A 6,693-nucleotide genomic window follows, 5' to 3' on the forward strand; every position below is an offset into this window, starting at 1 on the left:
CCGGGTTCACACCATTCTCCTGCCTCAGCCTCCCGAGTAGCTGGGACTACAGGCGCCCGCCACCATGCCTGGCTAATTTTTGTTTTTGTACTTTTAGTAGAGATGGGGTTTCACCGTATTAGCCAGGATGGTCTCGATCTCCTGACCTCGTGATCCCCTCCTTCGGCCTCCCAAAGTGCTGGGATTACAGGCGTGAGCCACCGCGCCCGGCTATGTTACTATTCTTAATCTCTTACTGTACCTAATTTATAAATTAAACTTTATCATAGGTATGTATAGAAAAATAAACATAGTATTTGTATATCTTCAGTTTCAGGCATCCACTGGAGGTCTTGGAGTGAATCCCTCATGGATAAAGAGAGGACTACTATATACTAGAAATCTGAAGGTTTCTTTTCTTTTCTTTTTTCTTTTTTTGAGACAGGGTCTTGCTCTGTCACCCAGGCTGGAGTACAGTGGCATGATCATAGCTCACTGTAACCTCAAACTCCTGGCCTCAAATGACCCTCCCATTTTAGCCTCCTGGGTGGCTAGGACTACAGCCACATGCCACCATGTCTGGCTACTTAAAAACAAAATTATTTTTATGGCTGGGCGTAAAATAATTACGCCTGTAATCCCAGCTCACGCCTGTAATCCCAGCACTTTGGGAGGCCAAGGTGTGCAGATCACCTGAGGTCGGGAGTTCAAGACCAACCTGACCAACATAGAGAAACCCTGTCTCTACTAAAAATACAAAAATGAGCTGGGTGTGGTGGCAGGCGCCTGTAATCCCAGCTACTTGGGAGGCTGAGGCATGAGAATCGCTTGAACCCGGGAGGCAGAGGTTGCAGTGAGCCGAGATCGCACCACTGCACTACGGCCTGGGGGACAGAGCAAGATTCTGTCTCAAAAAATATATATATTTTTAGAAATGAGGTCTTGCTATGTTGCCCAGGCTGATCTCGAATGTGCCCAGCCAGGTTTTTTGTTTGTTTATTTTTGAGCACCTCAGGTAGGACTGAAGTGTTTGTTTGTTTGCTTGCTTTCCCCACCAGACAGAGTATTAGTGAAACACCATGTTGATCAGGCTGGTCTTGAACTCCTGACCTCAGGTGATCCACCCGCTTCTGCCTCCCAAAGTGCTGGGATTACAGGCAGGAGCCACCACGCCTGGCTAGGTATTTTTTTTTTTTTTAATATTTCTTTTCTCTTTTGTATTGAGTGAGTTTTCGTAGTGTAACATTTTAATTCCTTTAATGATTTCTAAACTACTTTTTGAGTTATTTTCTTAGTGTGGCTCTAGGGCTTATACATATTAACTTATCAAAATTAACTTCAGATTTATACCAACTTAATTCCAGTGAGATAAAGAAACTTCATTTCTAGATAGTGCTATTCCTTCTTTGCCTTTTTGGTGCCATTATTATTATACATTATACATATATAACTTTTTTTTAAGACAGGGTCTTGCTTTGTTGCTCAGGCTGGAGTGCAGTGGCGCAATTCGGGCTCACTGTAGCCTCAATCTCCTGGGCTCAAGTGATCCTCCTACCTCAGCTTCCTAAGGAGCTGGAACTACAGGCATGTGCCACCATGCCTGGCTAATTTTTTTTTTTCGGGATGGGGTCTCATTCTGTTGCCCAGGCTGGAGTGCAGTGGTGCAATCTCGGCTCACGGCAACATCCACTTCCTGGGTTTAAGCAATTCTGCTGCCTCATCCTCCCAAGTAGAGTAGCTAGAACTACAGGTGTGCACCACCACGCCTGGCTAATTATTTATTTATTTATTTATTTATTTATTTTTGATGCCTGGCTAATTTTTAAAATATTTTTTGTAGTGATGAGGTTTCATCATATTGCCTAGGCTGGTCTCAAACTCCTGAGCTCAAGCAATCCGCATGCCTTGGCCTCCCAAAATTCTGGGATTACAGGTATGAGCCACTATGCCCGGCCTATATATAATATATTAAAAAATATTTATCTATATCTGTATTTTACCATTTCTGGTTGTCTTCATTTATTTCTGTGGATTTGAGTTACCATCTTATGTCATTTCCTTGCCTTAATACAGCTTTGCTCTCAACTTCCTTTTTTGTGCTGTTATTGTCAAATCTATTACATTTCTATATGTTAAAGGCCCAATACAATTACAGTTTTATGCAATTGCTTTTTGAATAAATTAAGAGAAGAAAGGAGAAGAAATATGCAAGACACTTTTTTTTTTTTTTTGAAACATTTGTTTTGAGGGGATGGAGTCTCATTCTATCACACAGGCTAAAGTGCAGTGGCACCATCGTGGCTCACTGCAACCTCTGCCTCCCGGGTTCAAACGATTCTCCCATCTCAGCCTCCTGAGTAGCTGAGACTACAGGCCCATGCCATCAAGCCCTGCTAATTTTTGTATTTTTAGTAGAGACAGGGTTTTGCCATGTTGGCCAGGCTGGTCTCGAACTTCTGACTTCAGGTGATCCACCTGCCTCGGTCTCCCAAAGTGCTAGGATTACAGGCGTGAGCCACTGCGCCTGGCCTAAATGTAAATTTAGAGAGCCACATGTGGCCAGTCCCCACCATATTAAACAATGTGGCTAAGTGAGGCTGACTACATATCTGAAGGCACTCGCAGCCTCATTTACTTCACTTTCCAGTCTGATTTCCTCTTCATTTATGGTTCCAAGAGTTTCCCTTACTCTTTGAGATTAACTGTGCATCTAAAGAATGTTATATTTCGGCCAGGCGCGGTGGCTCACGCCTGTAATCCCACCACTTTGGGAGGCCGAGGTGGACGGATCACAAGGTCAGGAGATCGAGACCATGGTGAAACCTCGTCTCTACTAAAAATACAAAAAAAAATTAGCCCGCCGGGCGCGGTGGCTCAAGCCTGTAATCCCAGCACTTTGGGAGGCTGAGACGGGCGGATCACGGGGTCAGGAGATCGAGACCATCCTGGCTGACAAGGTGAAACCCCGTCTCTACTAAAAAATACAAAAAAAAAAAATTAGCCGGGCGTGGTGGCGGGCGCCTGTAGTCCCAGCTACTCGGGAGGCTGAGGCAGGAGAATGGCGGAACCCGGGAGGCGGAGCTCGCAGTGAGCTGAGATCCCGCCACTGCACTCCAGCCTGGGAGGCAGAGCGAGATTCCGCCTCAAAAAAAAAAAAAAAAAAAATTAGCTGGGCGCGGTAGCGGGCACCTGTACTCCCAGCTACTCGGAAGGCTGAGGTAGGAGAACGGCATGATCTCGGGAGACGGAGCTTGTAGTGAGCCGAGATCGCGCCACTGCACTCTCGCTTGGGGAACAAAGTGAGACTCCATCTCAAAAAAAAAAAAGTTATATTTCACTGAGTGTTGTTTTTTTGGTAAGCTGGGGAGTTCTTATATGATTTAGTTCACAGTATTGCCAGAACCAGAACATAGTCTCTGTACCTCCATTTTTTATTCCCTGTAATCCACCGTCTGCACTACAAAGCAACTTTCCTATCATGCAAATCTGTGCTTGGTATACTTCCGCTTTCGAAAGTCCTTTCCTGCCTTAGAACGCAGCCCAGGTTCGGCTTGGAGTCAGGCCCATTGTAACTCAGCCCTACCTGTTTTCCTCAGCGGTGCCTTTCATTGCATGCTCTCCTGTACTTCATATTCAAGCAGAGCCAATATTTGTAACTGTATAGCGCCTGCTACTTTATGCCTTAGGCCCTTTGTCCATCTTGCTCCTGGAATGCTCTTCTGATCCAGCTCTACCTCCTATCTGCTACCCAACACCTGCTCAGCCTTCAAAACAGCTCTCTTGTCTTCCGTGAAGGCTTTGCTGCCCCACTCCTATTTTGTATCTCTCCTGGACTCTGAATTTGGTTATAATATTCTTAATACTTCATTGTGCTTAATTGGTTATATATCTGTCTCCCTCCTAGGAAAGAACTTGGTTTATTTATTTTTTTAGTTATTGAGAAGGAGTTTCGCTCCTTTTCAAAGGGAGGAGTTGCCCAGGCTGGAGTGCAATGGTGCGATCTTGGCTCACCACAACCTCCGCCTCCCAGGTTCAAGAGATTCTCCTGTCTCAGCCTCCCGAGCAGCTGGGATTACAGGCACAGGCTACCATGCCCGGCTAATTTTTGTATTTTTAGTAGAGACGGGGTTTCATCATATTGGTCAGGCTGGTCTCGAACTCCTGACCTCAGGTGATCCACCTGTCTCAGCATTCCAAAGTACTGGGATTACAGGCGTGAGCCACCATGCCTGGCCGGTTTATTTTTTACTTTCTGTTTTGTTTTGTTTTGTTTTGTTTTTGAGACAGGGTAGGGTGTGGGCTGGGGAGTGGGAGGGTGCTCTTCCCTGGCTGTCAGAAGTCCAGCTCTTCCTTCATCAGCTGCTTCCTTTTTTTTTCTTTTTTCTTTCTTTCTTTTTTTTTTTTTTCACTCCGTTGCTCAGGCTGGAGTGAAATGGTGAGATCTCGGCTCACTGCAACCTCCGCCTCCCGGGTTCAAGTGATTCTCCTGCCTTAGCCTTCTTGAGTAGCTGGGATTACAGGTGCATGCCACCACGCCTGGCTAATTTTTGTCTTATTAGTAGAGGTGGAGTTTCACCGTGTTGGCCAGGCTGGTCTCAAACTCCTGACCTCAGGTGATCCACCCGCCTCTGCCTCCCAAATTGCTGGGATTACAGGCATGAGCCACTGCACCCCACCAGCTGCTTCCTTCTTCCACTACTTTACTTAATTGTGCAGGAGGCCTGGGCCAGCTTCCGTGTGAGCTGCCGGCTGGTGTTCCCCTGGAGGGATTGGGAGACTGCTATAATCATCCCCATTAGCAGTTGGCAGCCCCCCAGTAAGATACTCTTTGACCTGGACTGGCTTAGCCCTGATAGCTGCCAGGCCTGCTGTGTTGCTCACCCTGAGTGGTGACTGCACCCGTTAGACTGTTCACTTCCCACCCTGCCCCACATGGGTGGACCCTGGCCCCAACTGGCACCCTGGATGTCTCACACTGTGAGCCTGAGAAGACCGGCTCCAAGAACAGTGCTCCTAACCATGGCAGCTTTGCTCCTGGGCACTTACCGAAGTGCAGTGCTGTTGGGGAGCAGAACTCAGAGTCCAGGCAGAAAACAGCCATTGGTGGCCCCTGCTGTGAGTCGATGTTCCCCGGGAGGCTAAGGCATGGCCAATGGAATGACCGTAACACAGAGACCTTTAACTGAGCATGGACTCTGAGCCAGGGACTGGCTCTGTCATCGAAGAAAGATTACACACATGATCTCTCTTTATACTCACAACAACCCCTTAAGGTAGGAGTGGGGTCCGTTTTTTTTTTGAGATGGAGTTTTATTCTTGTTGCCCAGGTAGGAGCGCAATGGCGCAGTCTCGGCTCACTGCAACCTCTGCCTCCCGGGTTCAAGTGATTCTCCTGCCTCAGCCTCCTGAGTAGCTGGGGTTACAGGCATGTGCCACCATGCCCGGCTAATTTTGTATTTTTAGTAGAGATGTTTAGGTCTCCATGTTGGTCAGGCTGGTCTCAAACTCCTGACCTCAGGTAGTCCGCCCGCCTTGGCCTCCCATAGTGCTGGGATTACAGGTGTGAGCCACCTTGCCCGGCTGGAGTGGGGTCCTTTTTACAGATCAACATTCTGAGGTGAAATATTCAGCCTAAGACCACCAAGGTGTTAAGTGGCACAGCTGGGATGGCGGCCCCAGAATTCCTGCCCTCACCACCATGCCAGCTTTCCAAAGGTGGTGTGTGCGGGGGAGGTGGAGATGGTGCAGGTTCTAAATTGTGTATTTACCAGGGATTGGCTGTGCAGACTGACCTCCAGGGAACTGGAAAACGCAGGTTTGGCTGAAACTGACCCTTATTCAAGCGGCGGATTTAGGGGCGAGGCCTGACTAACCCCTGCGGCTCCACTGCGTGTAGCTACCTCACACTGCATGGCATTATCATGCTGCAAGCTGTTACCTAGGGGAGATGAGCCCGCAGCAGCAGCTTCAAAGGTCATGAAATCAGGGAGCCCACAGGCCGCAAAGGGTGTGGAAGTGAACAGGGCAGGCAGGCTTTCTGCCTTGTTTTCATGGGGCTGGGAATGGGATGTCTCCATTATTGGTGAACCTCAGATTTTTTTTTGAGCCCCAACTACTCTAGTCATTTCCTTCTCCCTTAAACCCCTAAAGGCAGCAGTCTACCTTCTGCCTTCCAGAGTTGCTGCATCGACATCCAGCCCCAGCCTTGGATGAGTCCTGTCCTGGGGTGAGCTGGTGTGCTCTCTCTTGAGCCTGTCTACGCAGGGCCACTGACTGCATTCCTTCCTTGGTGTCTCTGTTATTGTGATGGGCTGTAACCCTCACCATTATCCCTTTGGAGCGTTTGTTTTCATCCACACCTCTAAATGCCCCCTTTATTTTCCTCTCCGCTAGACACATCTTCCTATTATGTCCCATTCTGCTTTAAAAACCGTTGAGAAGCCCGCTGGGTGGATGCCATTTGCCCAATCCTGTTCCCTAGTCTCTCCTCCCAGGCAGGTGTTTTCAGGGAACTTCTCCATCCGCTGGAATCGGGTCGTCCCTGAGATGGCTCGTGACCCCATGGAAATTTAGGACTACAGGTCTGGGGCTGCTGCCCTGGCCCTTTTTGCCTGACTCCACTGGTTTTTACTGCCTTAGGGAGAGGCGGATGGCCCCGTGGGAAGGGCGCTGGACGGAGGGTGGAGGCGAAGCTGCCCTCCGCCTGCCTCAGAG

Source organism: Mandrillus leucophaeus, unplaced genomic scaffold (assembly GCF_000951045.1).
Source record: "Mandrillus leucophaeus isolate KB7577 unplaced genomic scaffold, Mleu.le_1.0 Scaffold270, whole genome shotgun sequence".
Classification (NCBI taxonomy): Eukaryota; Metazoa; Chordata; class Mammalia; order Primates; family Cercopithecidae; genus Mandrillus; species Mandrillus leucophaeus.